General features: G+C 39.3%; 1 long non-coding RNA gene across 1 annotated transcript; it reads right to left on the reverse strand.

Moving 5' to 3' along the window:
• Positions 1–7,273: 7,273 nt before the first annotated feature.
• Positions 7,274–14,590, reverse strand: LOC144298136 (uncharacterized). Its single transcript, XR_013365127.1, has 3 exons — positions 13,869–14,590; positions 11,078–11,168; positions 7,274–8,245 (listed from the first exon to the last, which is right to left on the reverse strand). It is a non-coding gene; the product is annotated as an uncharacterized LOC144298136 (long non-coding RNA).
• Positions 14,591–16,091: the final 1,501 nt, after the last annotated feature.

Below are 16,091 nucleotides of genomic sequence, written 5' to 3' on the forward strand. Positions count from 1 at the left end.
ATTAAAGACTGAAACTGAAGACCTGAAACTGAATAACTTCTAGAAGAAAACCTAGGGGGAAACCCCTTGACAGTAGTCTTGGCAATGATTTTTTGGATGTGATACCAAAGTCCAAGCAACAAAATCATAAATCAACAAATAGGAGTACATCAAACTAAAACTCTTCTGCATAGCAAAAGAAACTGTCAACAAAATAAAAAAGAAATCCATGGAATGGGGTAGAATATTTGCAAATCATTTATCTGGCAAGGGATTAATATCCAAAATATATGAAGAACATACAACAATTCAGTAGCAAAAGCAGTCAGATTAAGAAATGGGGAAAGGACCTGAACAAAACAATTTTTCTAAAGAAGACATACAAATGGCCAACATGTACATGAAAAGATGCTCAATATTACCAACCAACAGGGAAATTCAGCTCAAAATCACAATATGAAATCACCTCACACTAAAATGGCTATCCCCAAGAAGATAAGAGTTAAGAAGGATTGGTGAGGATGTGGAGAAAAGGGAATCATTGTGCACTGTCGGTAGGAATGTAAATGTGTGCAGCCACTGGGGAAAACAATATGAGGTTCCTCAAAACATCTAAAACAGAACTGCCATATGATCCAGCAATTTCAATTCTGGGCATATATTTAAAGGAAGTGAAAATAGGAACTCAAAGAGACATCTGCACTTCCATGTTCATTGCAGCATTGTGCACAGTAGCCAGCATATGGAAGCAAGCAATCTAAGTGTCCACCAGTGGATGAGTGGGTAAAGAAGATGTGGTGCATATATCCAATGGAATATTATTCAGCCATGAGAAAGAAGGAAATCCTGCCTTTTGCAAAACATGGGTGGACCTTGAGGACATTATGCTAAGTGAGACAAATCAGATAGAAAAAGACAAATCCTGTATGATATCACCTATATGTGGACTCTAAATAAAAGCCAAATTCGTAAAAACAGAAAGTAAAATAGTGGTTACCAGGGGCTGGGGGATAGGTTACCAGGGGTAAGAGAGAGGTTATTAAGGTCAGAAACTTGCAACTAGTAGGTAAATATTAAATCCTGGAGATTTAATGCACAGCATAGTGAATATAGACAACAGTATTGTATTATAGCCATCAAACTTGATAAAAGACTAGATTTTAACTATTCCCACCACAAAAAAAGAAAGATAATTATGTGACATGATAGAAGTGCTATCACTGAAATGGCAATCCTATTGCAATATATAAATGTATCAAATCAACATGCTCTACACCTTAAATTTACCAATATTATATCAGTTATTTCACTTAAAAATAAAATAGCCACTTCACCAAATAAATAAACAAACAGAAAAGCCTTCTGTCTGATATCCTGCTTTAGAATGCAGCTGGCCAGAGGAAAGTTCTGAAGAATCCTTCTGTCTCCTTTACTTAAGGACTAGATGACAAAGACAACCCTGTTGATTTTCAGGCTCTCTGGGCTTCTTTTCTTTTTTTAAATATATTTTTAATGCTTTATTTCTTTAAGTAATCTCTACACCCAATGTGGGGCTTGAACTCACAACCTGAGATCAAGAGTCACATGCTCCTCTGAACAAGTAAGCCAGGCACTACTTCATGGGGCTTATTTTCTTGACCCAAGTTCAGATCATACTTGGCATTCCAAGGGCCTATCCAGGAGGTAGCTGAACCCTACATGATAATACTTGCTTTCTTGAGGATGTGTGTGTAAGGAGAGGAGGACCCAGAAAAAAACAAGGGGATAAAAGCTCAAATAAATTCTCCAGCATAAGCACTACAGAGAGGACAGAGCTCAATATCAGTTTTATTTCATACCCTTTTTGTTACCTCCACTAAAAGGTCCAATCCAAGGGACCACTTAGAAATCCTCGAGGACTCCACCATTTTGGTTTTGATCTTTGCACAGCTCCATCTTCTTGGAGATCAGCAGGATGAGGAACTTTGAGTTCCCCTTCATGGTTTGAATGTGTGATAATCTCGAGGTATGGGAACTTGTAAGAAAATCTTATCCTGAATAGAAAGAGCTTATAACAGCAAGTACAATTAAACCCAGACTACTGGCCACTGTCCTGCAGATAGTTCCCAGCCCAGTATCCCTAATCCAATCAGTTTTTGTTACTAAATAATTATGAGCTCTCTGCTGATACCATTCTATCTAAACTTCACATGTTACAATGCCAGGAGCTCAATTTCCCTTCTTGGGGAAATACAATTGAGTTCTAAGAATAAAACACTACTAAAACCTAGCAGCACTAAAACAGAACAGAACCCCTGTGACATACTAGTACTATCACATTTTGTAGATGAGAAAACTAAGGCCAGAAAGGGATAATAATTTCATTAATTTATTCAACAAATATTTTCTAAATACCTAGGTTGTTGAAAGACCTGTGGTTGACACTGGAGCTACAGTGCTGGAGATGACAGGCTTGTTAGCTGATCTGATGAAGCTCATGGTCTAGCAAAGAAAGTGGAAAATAAACAAGTGAAAATATACATGATTTGTGATTGCTAATACAAATGAAACAAGGAAGGCCTTCAAACCAAATGACAACTTGAACAGGAGGACCTCTCCTATTCAATTAGGAGTATTCATAGAAATCCCTTCTGAGAACATAACATTCAAGCTAAAATCTAAAGCATATAGCCATGAAAAAAAAATCATAGGAACAATGTTCTAAGAAGAGAACACAAAGAATATTTGCTAGGTAGTGTATAGTGACAAAAGGATAGATTATAGCAAATAAGCCCTAAAATCTCGGTGGTTTAACAACCATAATTTATGTTTGTTTATAAAAAGTCCAAGGATGGTCACCTTCTCTATCTTGTATTCGTTACAGCATTTGAAACATGTGGCATCTAAGATTATCACAGCACAGGAAAAGAAGGCTGGTTAATCACATGAAGTATCCTTATGAGTCAGAGCAGGAAGACTTACATCATTTCTCTACTTAATCCCATTGCTAGAGCCCAGTCACATGACACCAACCTAGCTGCTAATCAACCCATCTGAAATGGTTATAACCACCAACAAACATCATTTCTCTACTTATTCCCATTGGCCAGAGCTCAGTCATGTGACACAAACCTAGCTGCATGACAAAAACTTAGCTGAAGTAGTTACATCCTCTTAATTTCTTCTTCCTCAAATATAACACACTCAATACCTTCCCAAGATATACGGTTCAAAATCCAATCCTGCTGAAAACCCAGTAGCCCTGAGTGATGCATGGCCCTCACCACAGGTCCAGATGTGGATCTCCTCAGTCTGACACCTATGAACTAAAAAGACAAGTTATCTGCTCATCCACATCATATAAAATGCTGGGTGAGGAGTAAAGCAACTACAACAAATATTCTCATTTAGAAAAGTCCAGCACAAACATTGTATGTTCTCATCCATTTGGGGAATATAAATAATGTGAAAAGGAATAGAAGGGAAGGGAGAAGAAATGGGTAGGAAATATCAGAGAGGGAGACAGAACATAAAGACTCCTAACTCTGGGAAACGAACTAGGGGTGATGGAAGGGGAGGAGGGCAGTGGGTGGGGATGAATGGGTGACGGGCACTGAGGGGGGCACTTGACGGGATGAGCACTGGGTGTTATTCTGTATGTTGGCAAATTGAACACCAATAAAAAATAAATTTATTATTTAAAAAAAAGTCCAGCTGCCATTATTCTGTAGCAATGCTGAAATGCCATTAGGCCCAAATTGTGAAGCTCTTACTCTGTGCCCAGGGGAGAACCCTTCCTGATGCTCTGATTCTGTTCTCTGAGATGAGTTCCCTTGCCCTTTATTCTTTGTGACCCCTAAATCCATCCCTTGGAGCTTCTTCTTTACATACATAATTCTTCTTGGCTATATCTGAATTTTGGGAACTTGCCTCTGAAGCCTGCCTCCCTATGGAAGACTGGAAAACAAAAAATTGTTTTACATCTCACAAAGACTTTGTTGGCCTAGGGTTAAAAGTTTCTCTGGCAATATGGTACTTTTGAAGACTTAGTAGGCTCCTAATCTATTTGCTTCTAATCAGTTCCATCTGCAACTAACCAAACCCTATGCTCCATTCTACACTTACTTCTCAAATTATTTTTATACTTCTTTGCACTGTTCTTTCCCTCCCTCCCTCTCTCCCATCTCCCCCCTCCCTTTCGCTCTTCTTCTGTCTCTCTCTTCTTTTTCTCTCTCTCTTTCTCTTCCCCATAAGTAGTAGCCACCTTGAGGCTCTCAGGCTAAAACCGGAAGTCCATATCATTCCTCTAATCTTTTCCCTCACTCCACCTCACCTGAAATATTTTACTGGGATTTAGTTGTTCAATGCCTTTTAAATCTCATCTCTTATTATTTGGGACCTAGTATCAGTCTGATTTTCCAACCCCATGAAGGCCCTTGATTTCTGGACTCTTTATTCATATCTTTATTTGTGATAGCCAAAACTAGAAACAATCCAAATATCTGAGTGGTTAAACAATGGTATATTCACCCTGTGGAATACTACTCAGCAATAAAAAAGAGTAAACCATATAAACTTATGGAATCACTATGTGGTACATCTGAAAGTACTGTAACATTGTGTGTCAACTAGACTCAAACAAAATGGCTAACAAAACCATGTATGCATACACAAAGGAGTGAACTGCTGAAACATGTCACAACATGGATAAATCTTAAAATAATTGCACTGAAGTATAGAAGTCAGATTTTTTAAGAGTATATACTGTGTGATTACATTTATATATAATTCTGGAAAATACAACTAATCAACTAATGCATGATTACAAAAACCAGATCAGAGGCTGCCTGAGGTAGAGGACAGGCAGAGGCAAGGGGGGAGGGAATTCCAAAGAGGCATGAAGAATCTTTGGGGAATAGTAGATATGTTAATTATCTTGACATGTATTAATTATACATGTCAAAATTATCAAATTTTATGCTTTAAATATGTACAATTTATTGTTTGTTAATTATACCTCAGTACAGCTCTTTTATAGCTTTCAGCAACATGAAAGCCCAATGGATAGGTAAACAATAACTAAATAATATCCTCCAGGTATATTTATTGATGGGTAAGATCCCAACTTATCCCCACAAAAAGAATGGCTGAAAGTGGGCACAGGGCCCCAGACAGTGGTACCATGGGCCACACCCACTTACCTTCTCCCCTGTAATAGGCTCTTCCCCCTTTTAAGGAATTACCCTTTTGCACTCCCCCCACTGCCATCTCAGACATTAGGGCAGACTCTGAATTGGAGTGGGGTGACTCAAATGCTCCTGGTTTTCTGTAGTAAGACAAAGAATGATTTCCTCAAAGCCTTCCATTTTGAAAGGGTCAGGGGTCTCTTCATCATCAAGACATAGGGACACACCATTCATAACATTTAAAACATAAGCTTTTATGCTTGGATGGAATCAGAAAAGCTATTCTTTATCCTATGTAGAAAGTTCTACTCCATTACTTAGCCTCAACTTGACCAAGTCAGTTACAGAATACCTTTGACCTCTCTGGGCAGCCATGTCCTAGTAAGGGAGTTCAGCCTAATACTAAATAATATAATACTAAAATTATATTAACCATAACTATAATAATAACTAATATAATGCTAAAATTAATTTGGAACTAGCCCATCACCATCCTGGGCACTCTACATGGGGTCATCCAATAAGAGAACAATTTCTTTATACACATGCCAGCCCTGCAAATTCCTGCAGACTGTTCTCCTGCAGATATGGTCATTGATCCCAGTAGAATCAGCAACCCCCTCTAAAGCTCTACAGGGACTTTTAGGGCCAAGTAAAAAAGAGGAAACGAGTTGATGTGGTGTGAAAATGCTATAAGGAGGCAAGATAAAGCTAGTCAACTGTAAGGATCACATCATCTGCATCTCAAAGGCAGATCTGAATGTAAAGGCCTTCACGATGACTTCAAGACCTCCAATGGCCTCCAGGGTGCCCTCGTCAAAAGTAATATCCCAAGTCACTGTGGAGCTGCCTTGGGTAGGGAGTCTTTCTGATGACATTGGATATTATCCCCCTTTGAGTCCTATTACAAATTATCTCCTGCAAACTCTACAGCAAGCCAGCTCTGTTGTCTCGGGCAAGTCACTTCCCCTGGTAGGCACATATGTAAGTGAGGAATTTGGACTATAGATTAGCATGTGTTTTTAACCTTTATTTCCACCAACCATCACTGAGAAAATGCTATGTACCTTTGAGGGATTAAAAAATGAGAGACAGTCCTTATTCTCAGCAATCTCACAGTGCAGTGTGGGGAGACAGACAAGTAAACAGTTCAAATGTGGGCTTATGCCAGTGTGAGCAGGACTGTGAACAGGGAAGGCAGGACTCCTGGAGAAGCCAGGAAAGATGGCCTGTGGGCAAGCCCTCCCTCTCCATGTCCCCAGTCACTCCCCTTTTTTAAAAAATATTTTTGTTTATTTGAGAGAGAGAGAGTGCACGCCTACATGAGCAGGGGAGGGGCAGAGGGAGAAGCAGACCTTCTCCCCATCGGGGAGCTGGACATGGGATTTAATCCCGGGACCCCAGGATCATGACCTGAGCTGAAGCAGATGCTTAACTGACTGAGCCACCCAGACACCCATCCTCAGTCACTTCCCAAAAGCTGTGGCTTTAATCTTCCACATCTTCTCTCAGTGTCTGTAACAGATGCTCAATCAATGTACCAGCCAACAGACTGATGTTCTGCATGGATTAGCTCTTACATATCTGTCTGTATCTGTCCAGTTCAGTGCTCCAGCCCTCAGCCCCACCCCAGAGAGGCCAATAAAACTCGAGATCAGGTTTGAACTGCACCAAGTGTTCTGGACTCCTGGATCCACTGGCTTCTGCTTCCCAAGGACCATGAGACTCCTGTTCCTGACTTTTGCTATTCTTGTGTTCCTACCACAAGTGATCCCAGGTAATCAGAACCCAGGGAGGTTGCAGAAATGGAGGCAGGATCCGTCTGACCTATAGAGTGTTCAAAATGTTACTGGACCCCTCCAACCTGGGCATCTCCATGGCCCCTACACTGGGCCCATGTCCCTGGCAGGGGTAGAACCTAAGGGTAGGACAAGTTGTCCTCAATAGACAGGGGCAACCACAACATCCAGAGTTGTTTTGGGTTCTATATTCCAAGCTGCCACCTAAGGAACCAGATGAGAGCTTGACGCACATCAGTTCTCTTTCCATTTGGTGCCAGCCTGAAAATGATTCCAAAGCCCTCTTTCCTATATTTTTTGCCATAAAAGTTTTGAGAAAGCTTTTTTTAGATTTTTAAAATTTATTTATTCATGAGAGACACAGAGAGAGAGAGAGAGGCAGAGACATAAGCAGAGGGAGAAGCAGGCTCCATGCAGGGAGCCTGATGTGGGACTCAATCCCGGGCCTCTGGGATCACACCCTGAGCCAAAAGCAGACACGCAATCACTGAGCCACCCAGGTGTCCCAAGAGTCTGGTTTTTTGTTTGTCTCTTTATTCTTTGTTTGTTTTGTTCCTTAAATTCCACATATAAGTGAAGTCATATAATATTTCCCTTTCTCTGACTTATTTCACTTAGCATTATTATAATTGAATAAAAGAATTTTAAAAAGAAAAATGTAAACATACTATATGCAAGTTTATACAGCATTCTTTTGTTCACTTAACAGTATTTTGGGATTATCTTTCTATAACGTCACCAAAAGATCTACCTCATTCTTTGTAAAGTTGTGAAATCTCACTGTAAGATAAGTCATAATTTAGGTAGTCATTTGAGAATTTCCTAATTTTCTAATAACACATCAGTAATCATACTTATATAAAAAGATTGATATAGAATAGATTTATGGGAGCCAAATGGCCAGGTTCAAGGTCAGTGTAAAATGTTTTCTTACATGAATTCCTCCCTTATTTACCTCTTATGACATTGCCTATAAAAATTGCTAGCTATGGGGTTTGAGTAATACTCTGGTTGCAATTCTAAACACAATCAGGGACAATTTCAGATGGTCCACATGGAACCAATTGTGTCTGCTTTGAGTTCTGATGAGGGTGGTGAGACTAGGAAAGAGACAGATGTGAAAGATTTGGTAAAAGCAATCCATGAATCATGGGAACTCAGAGCATGTGGGGAAATATTACATGTTCTGGGGTTTCAAGTCTGAGGGTTCTGGTAAGAGATAAATTTGGATCCATTCCCTTGAAGGAATAGTTCAAAGGATGAAAGAAGCATAAAGTCTTCATGTTTCATCTTGGACAACTCCTAAGTTTAAAGACAAGAATAAATATTAGTGACATTTTTATAAACATGGAAATCTCCCCACCTCTCACCAGCAGTGCACCAGGGTTACCATATCACCATATTCCTTCCAACACTCACATTATTTTTTCCAGTCTCATGGGCATAAAGTAATATTATGCCATTGGCTTATTTAATTTTTTAAAGATTTTATTTATTCATTTGAGAGAGAGAAAGAGAGTATGAATGTGGGAGAGGGGCAGAGTGAGAAGGAGAAGCAGATTCCCCACTGAGCAGAGAGTCCATGCGGGGCTCAATCCTAGAACCCTGAAATCATGACCTGAGCTGAAGGCAGGTACTTAATCAACTGAGCTGCCCAGGTGCCCTTACACCATTGTTTAATTTGCATTTCTCTTATGATCAAAATACATGAATGGCTTCCTCTCAATGACCTGCAAGACCCTTTGAGATCTTAACCTCCATTTTTTTTCTCTAGTTACTCTCCACCTAACTTATTCTGTTGACAGCATCACTACCTTATGGTTTTTCCAAAACTTCAGGATAGATCCTGCCTCTGGGCCTTTGTACCTGCTGCTTCTCCTCCCTGGTACACCATTCCCACAGTTAGCATCAAAGCTCCTTCTTTCACGTCCTCTCCATGAAGTCTCTTACTCCTTCCCTTTCAATCACACACTTCCTGCCCAAACTTTCCTGCTTCACCACTCTCCATAATGCTTGTCTGTATTTAACTATGTCTAATATAAAGAAAGCTGGGATCCCTGGGTGGCGCAGCGGTTTGGCGCCTGCCTTTGGCCCAGGGTGCAATCCTGGAGACCCGGGATCGAATCCCACGTCAGGCTCCCTGCATGGAGCCTGCTTCTCCCTCTGCCTGTGTCTCTGCCTCTCTCTCTCTCTCTCTCTCTCTCTGTGTGTGTGTGTGTGACTATCATAAATAAATAAAAATTAAAAAAAAAAAGAAAGAAAGAAAGCATCACCTTTTCTCTTACTTATTGTGTTACTATCTCCGGAAAAGACCAACATCTCCATGATAGCAGGACTTTTCATTTATATTGTTAATGGATGTATCCTCTTGTATCTTGAACAGTGTCTGATATGTAGTCAACACTTAATAAAAATTGTTGAATGAATGAACAAGTGACTCTTTCCACTTCTATTAATTGCCTATTTGTGGCATTTGGCCATTATTTCTTCTGTGCAGGTGATGCTTTTTTGTTGATCTACAGGAATTCCTTATCTTTGATATGATTCTCCAGTCAGCTTTAGTCATTGGGTATATTATCTCCCAAACTGTCATCTACCTATAACCTTTGCCCATGATATGTCGTTCATTGAACAGAAATACTTAATTCTGGTCTAATCAAATTCAACAATTTTTTTGCCTTGTGGGCAATGCTCAGTCATTTTATTTTTTATTTTTTTAAGATTTTATTTATTCATGAGAGATACAGAGAGAGTCAGAGGCATAAGCAGAGGGAGAAGCAGGCTCCCTGCAGGGAGCTTGATGTGGATTCCATCCCGGATGCCGGGCTCATGACCTGAGCCAAAGGCAGATGCTCAACCACTGAGCCACCCAGGCGTCCCTGCTCAGTCATCTTATTAAAGAAGTTTTTTCCCCATTCTTATGTCTCAAAAATAATGTCTGACATTATTTTCTTTTTAAAAATTTTTTATTTAGGGGACCTGGGTGGCTTAGTGATTCAGCATCTGCCTTTGGTTCAGTTTGTGATAATGGGGTCCTGGGATCAAGTCCCACATAGGGCTCCCCACGGGAGACTGCTTCTCCCTCTGCCTATGTCTCTGTCTCTCTGTTTGTCTTTCATGAATAAATAAGTGAAATCACAAAAAAAAGTATATAGAAAAAAAGTTAAAAAGTATATACCCACATGTATTCTTTATCCAATCATCTGTTGATGGATGGGCTCTTTCCATAGTTTGGCTATTGTGGACATTGCTGCTATAAACATTAGGGTGCTTGTGCCCTTTGAATCACTATGTTTGTATCCTTTGGATAAATGTCTAGTAGTGCAATTGCTGGATTGTACGGTAGCTCTATTTTTAACTTTTTGAGGAATCTCCGTACTGTTTTCCAGAGTAACTGTACTAATTTGCATTCCCACCCACAGTGTAAGAGGGTTCCCCTTTCTCCCCATCTTCACCAATATCTGTTGTTTCCTGAGTCACTAATTTTAGCCATTCTGACCAGTGTGGGGTGGTATCTCATTTCAGTTTTGATTTGCATTTCCCTCACACCAAGTGATGTTGAGCTCTGATACTATTTTCTAACAACTTTTTTGCTGTGCCTTTCACATTCAGATCAAGACACGAGATGAAATGTGTAAATTCACTTTTGATTTTTCTCATGGAGTGAGCCAGTTTTCCCAGAACTATATGCTGAATCATCTATGCTTTCATCCTTGAGCCATGGTGTCATTGTTACAGTATGGAATAGATCGATGAGTGTTAAGAAACAGAAATAGCAGTAAGAAACCTCTTCTTCCCCAAAACCTCAGCCCTGGATGATTTTTAAAATTTTAGTAAAATACATAAAACATAAAATGTACCATCTTAACCCATTTTAGGTGTATAGTTCAGGGGCATTACACACATCCACATTGCTGCATTACCATCCCCGCCATCTCTCCCCAAAACTCTTCACTGCAACTCTGAAACTCTGTACCTGATAGAAAGTGACCTCCTCATCCCCCTGACAACCACCATGCTACTTTCCATCTCTCTGTATCTGACTATTTTAGGTGCCTCATACGAGTGAACTCATATAGTATCTGTCCTCTTGTGACTGGCTATCTCACTTAGCATTATGACTTAAGTGCTCACCACATTGTAGCATGTGTCAGAATTTCCTTCCTTTTAAAGGCTGAGTATTATTCCATTGCATGTGCACACCACATTTTCTTTGTTCATTCATCTGTTAATGGACAGATAATGTTAAATGTGAGTTCTCCTAATTTCACAGAAGATCAATCCAAGTATTACCTTATATAAAATGTTCCAGAAAACAGGAGGGAAAAAGAATTATAGCTCCATTTTGTTCATAAATATAGACCCAGTTTCTTAACACTCATTGATCTATTCAAGTTTACATTTCCTTCCTGTGCCATCCCTGGAATATTTTTCAGGATTTACCCATTTCATCTAGATTTTTAATTTTAGTGGTGTACAGTTATTGATAATTTTCTTCTGTTATTTTTAATACAGTGAATCTGTTTTGAGTTCACCATTTCACTATAGCTGTCATTTTTGTCTTCCTTTTTTTCTTAGTCTTTCCAGAAGTTTTCTGATCTCATTTATTCTGACTTCATTATTCCTGACTTTATTTTACTATTCTTCTAATTTAAGTTTTATTTTTTACCATATTATTTAATTTCTAAACACATGAAATTTTTAGTTCTAATATGGCATTTAGTTGGAAAGCATGGAACACATAAACATTAAACACTATTGAATTATACTAATACACTATTGAATATTAAACACATGAAGTTCACTGAGGTTTTTTTATGGTTGAAACCTTAAACCTTAAACAGAAACCTTGCTCTATAAAATGTAAGCCTTGGAGCAGCAGTGTTGGCATCACCTAGAGGATTTAGAAGAGCAGAAACTCAGGCCCTGCCTCACCAACTGAATTAGAATCTACATTTTAAAAAGGTCTGTATATGATTCACATGCACATTACAAAATTGAAGAAGCACTGCCTTAATACCTAAGCAAACAAAGCATCTCATGTAGGAATATCTACACTATTCTAAGTATCTAGTAACATTCCACTTCTAAGTATCTAGCAATGTTCTACTTCTTAATGAGAATACAGGCAGGGCAGCCCTTGTGGCTCAGCAGTTTAGTGCCGCCTTCAGCCCAGGGTGTGATCCCGGAGACCTGGGATCGAGTCTCATGTCGGGGTCCCTGCATGTAGCCTGCTTTTCCCTCTGCCTGTGTCTCTGCCTTTCTCTCTCTCTGTGTCTCTCATGAATAAATAAATAAAATCTTTTTTTAAAAATGAGAATACAAGCATATGGGTATTCACATTATTGTTACTAGTATGTTTTATAGGTTCATTTGAATATATATTTAAAGTAATTAACCACATAGAGTATGACCAATGCAAATAACTCCTCTACAACAGTGACAACAGATCAACTTTCTTTGTGTGAACAACATCTCACAGCCCCAGGCAGCTTCGTTATAGTAAGCTCAAATTTCTTGTGACTAGCAAATTTCTTTTCATTTATGGTAAGATTCATCTCACTTTCAGAAAAGTTAAAAAATGGGCAGGTTGGAAAAGGTACTTTTAGAAACCTGGTATTTACCAGGCCTGAGCTGGGAGTCTTAAGACCAGAGTCTAATTATGACCCATGATGTTGTCATAGGATGCCAAAGATACAGTCAGTCATGCTTATAAAACTGAAAGCATCAGTAGCCTAAAATAACCGTTATCTTCTTTTGTTATTTAGCCTATGGTGGAAAAAAATGCTGGCACAAATCTGGATACTGCAGGAAAACCTGCAAAGCTGACGAAGTGATAAAAACAGCATGTCAACATTATCAAGTCTGCTGTGTTCCAGCCCAGAAGTTTCCTATCACTTCTCCCACACACATATATAATTTTCTATTCGATATTACTGATACAATGGTAACAAGTGTTACCACACCTAGTTTTGAAATAAGTACCATGAATAAAGAAAATGAAAAGTTTGACTCAGAATTGGAAACTTAGAACTTTCTCTGAGAGGTTCATCAAAGCTCATGACTTCCTCTTGGCTGTCTGTCATTCAGCCCCATCCTCAGAAGGATCAACTCAGTCATAACAATAAAGCACTGAAAATACCACAGTGATCCACCCCGACCCAATATCAATGTGTAATTCTAGATAAAAACAGCTGTCTAAAGAAGTCTAAAATTTTTCAATATTTCCAACAAATAAACTCCTCAGTGCTTTTCGCAAAATTTCAAAATTTTTGTACGGCAAGTTTTAAACCATTTTTACTGTCTCTTGTTTGCTGGTATTCCATTCCTGTTCTTTCCATTGTCCTATCTTTTCAACACGTGCTTTGGTATAGTAGAGGCGTCCTTTGGGTTTCATCCTGCCTCTTGATGGCAGCAAAAATTGTCACAAAGTTACAAATCCTTGCATTTATAAGAGTAGCTTCTAGGACACTAAAGCCTTTCTTTACAACAACAGACACCTCAGGTGAATGCACTCATTTTACTACTCACCACCTTTGTTCCTAAACGCCTATATTATCACTCACTGTAGGAAAATGGCGACCCAGATGTAAGCTATGAGGACTCCTTTTTGCTCCAATTGCTTCCAGTTTAGAAGAGAAGCTATTGAAAGGTTGGTCTCATAAGCCCATTTCCTGATGGGTCATTTTGTCCACTCGGTTATTGAGAGCTTTTTTTATCTCCCTCTGATGGCACAAAAATATCTACACACTCTGTGCACTTTCAGAGAGGCCCACTCACATAACCACCACACACATCATTTTTACCTAACTTCTAATCTTGTTCTAAGACACTGATTAGCTCACCAGTCAGCATGTTATCACTGTCCATGAATTACTATAGATCCAGCATCCCTCCTTCTACAGAAACGATTTCCTTTACTCACTGTTGAATTTCAGGGTCACTTCTAAATCAGGCTATAAGGCATCACTTCTGGACAGTGCTAGTATTTGGTGTAAGCCACTCCACAAGCCTGGTTTTCCTTTTCCTCCTTTGTTATCTAAACATAGGAATTCTCTGTGACACCATTAGTGTATATGAAGGAGAGCAAACAAAGCACAGGCATCTGAGCCACCTGGTCCTACAGGTTATTTATGCCTTTCAGATCTACTGAGTCTCTGCTTTGAATATATCATTTCCACCCAGTACTGGAATGCTTTTCACAATGATCAGGTAATAACCACATAATGATGGAAAATTCAAATCTCATTAATTTATTTTTTCAAATTATTCTTAAAATTATTGTTACTAATAATTCTGATATTTGAAGTCCTTGAAGTCTGAATCTCTGGCCTGTGGTTTCTGCTGGCTTTAATTCATGGTGCCTTATTTCCTTGTGATTTTTGTGATTTGGGGCTCTAAGCTATGCATTTTCCTTGGAACTTATCTGAGTAAATTAGCTGACTCATGACTTAAAGATCCACTCCTTCATTTGCTTCTGTCACACATCTTTGTTGCTACTACTTTGGGACAACTTTAAGCTAAATCTCAGCTTAATTTTTTTTTCAGACCATCTGTATACCAAGAAACTATGTGAGAGGAGCGCTTGGCTGGCTCAGTCAGAAGAGTATGTGACTCTTGATTTGGGGGTCATGAGTTTGAGCCCCACACTGGTGTAGAAATTACTTAAATAAATTAAAAAAAAAGAGAGAGCGAGAGATGGGCCACCTGGGTGGCTCAGTTGGTTAACATCTGCCTTCAGGTCAGTCATGATCTCAGGATCCTGGAATTGATCCCCATATCAGGCTCCCCACTCAGCAGGAAGCCTGCTTCTTCCTCTACCTGCTGCTCCCCCCATTCATGCTCTCTCTTTTGTGCTCTCTCACATGTGCTCTCTCTCTTTCAAATAAATAAATAAAATCCTTTAAAAAAGAAGAAGAAGAAGAAGAAGAAGAAGAAGAAGAAGAAGAAGAAGAAGAAGAAGAAGAAGAAGAAGAAGAAGATGATCCCTGGGTGGCTCAGCGGTTTAGCGTCTGCCTTCTGCCCAGGGCATGATCCTGGAGTCCCTGGATCGAGTCCCGTGTCGGGATCCCTGCATGGAATCTGCTTCTCCCTCTGCCTGTGTCTCTGCCTCTCTCTGTGTGTGTGTCTTTCATGAATAAATAAATAATATCTTTTTAAATAAATAAATAAATATAAATATAAATAAAAAATTTTTTAAAAAAGAAGAAGAAGAAGGGACACCTGGGTGGTTCAGTTGCTTAAGCCTCTGCCTTCTTCTCAGGTCATGATCCCAGGGTGCTGATCCCAGGGTCCTGAGATCGAGCCCCACATCAGGCTCCCTGCTTAGTGGGAAGTCTATTTCTCCCTCTCCTTCTGCACCTCCCCTCCGCTACTGCTTGCTCTCTCTCTCTCTCTCTCTCTCAAATAAATAAATAAAATCTTTAAAAATTCTTTTAATTTAAAAAAAGAATATTAAAAAAGAGAGAAGCTGTGTGAGAGCCAACCTGAGGTTGTAAATTCTCCACAGAGATTTTTTTTTCATTGTAATGAGTACCAAAGTTTAAGACCAGACAGTATTCCTTGAAAAATGCCTAGTGAAGGAGGACAAATATTGCATCTGTTTTATCCTCCTTACACAGCATGTGTAACACTTTCAGGACTGAGATTTATGTAGGAGTCTCCTACAAGACTCCCGTTTTTTCAGACCCTAGGCACTGTCTCCTCTCCCCTTTCTACACCTGATCCTGGCCAAAGCCATGGAAATCAAAGCTCAAGTTCATCTGATTCAGCAAATGCTTTCAAGACAAAAGCCAGCCTCAGTTACTGCCTTCAGAAAAGCAACTGATTTCACTTGGCTTTAATAGTTTTTACTTTTTATGAAGGTCAAGGATGCATAAGGGTTTTTTTAAGATTTTATTTATTTATTCATGAGAGACACAGAGAGGCAGAGACACAGGCAGAGGGAGAAGCAGGCTCCCCCTGCAAGGAGCCTGATGTAGGACTTGATGCTAGGACTCCAGGATCACGCCCTGGGCTGAAGGGAGGTGCTCAACCATTGAGCCACCCAAGTGTCCTAAAGGGTTTTTTTTTTAATATTTTAAATTAATAATTAATGATTTTTAAAAAGATTTTACTTATTTATTCATGAGAGATACAGAGAGAGAGG

This window comes from Canis aureus, chromosome 26 (genome assembly GCF_053574225.1).
Source record: "Canis aureus isolate CA01 chromosome 26, VMU_Caureus_v.1.0, whole genome shotgun sequence".
NCBI classification, from domain to species: Eukaryota; Metazoa; Chordata; class Mammalia; order Carnivora; family Canidae; genus Canis; species Canis aureus.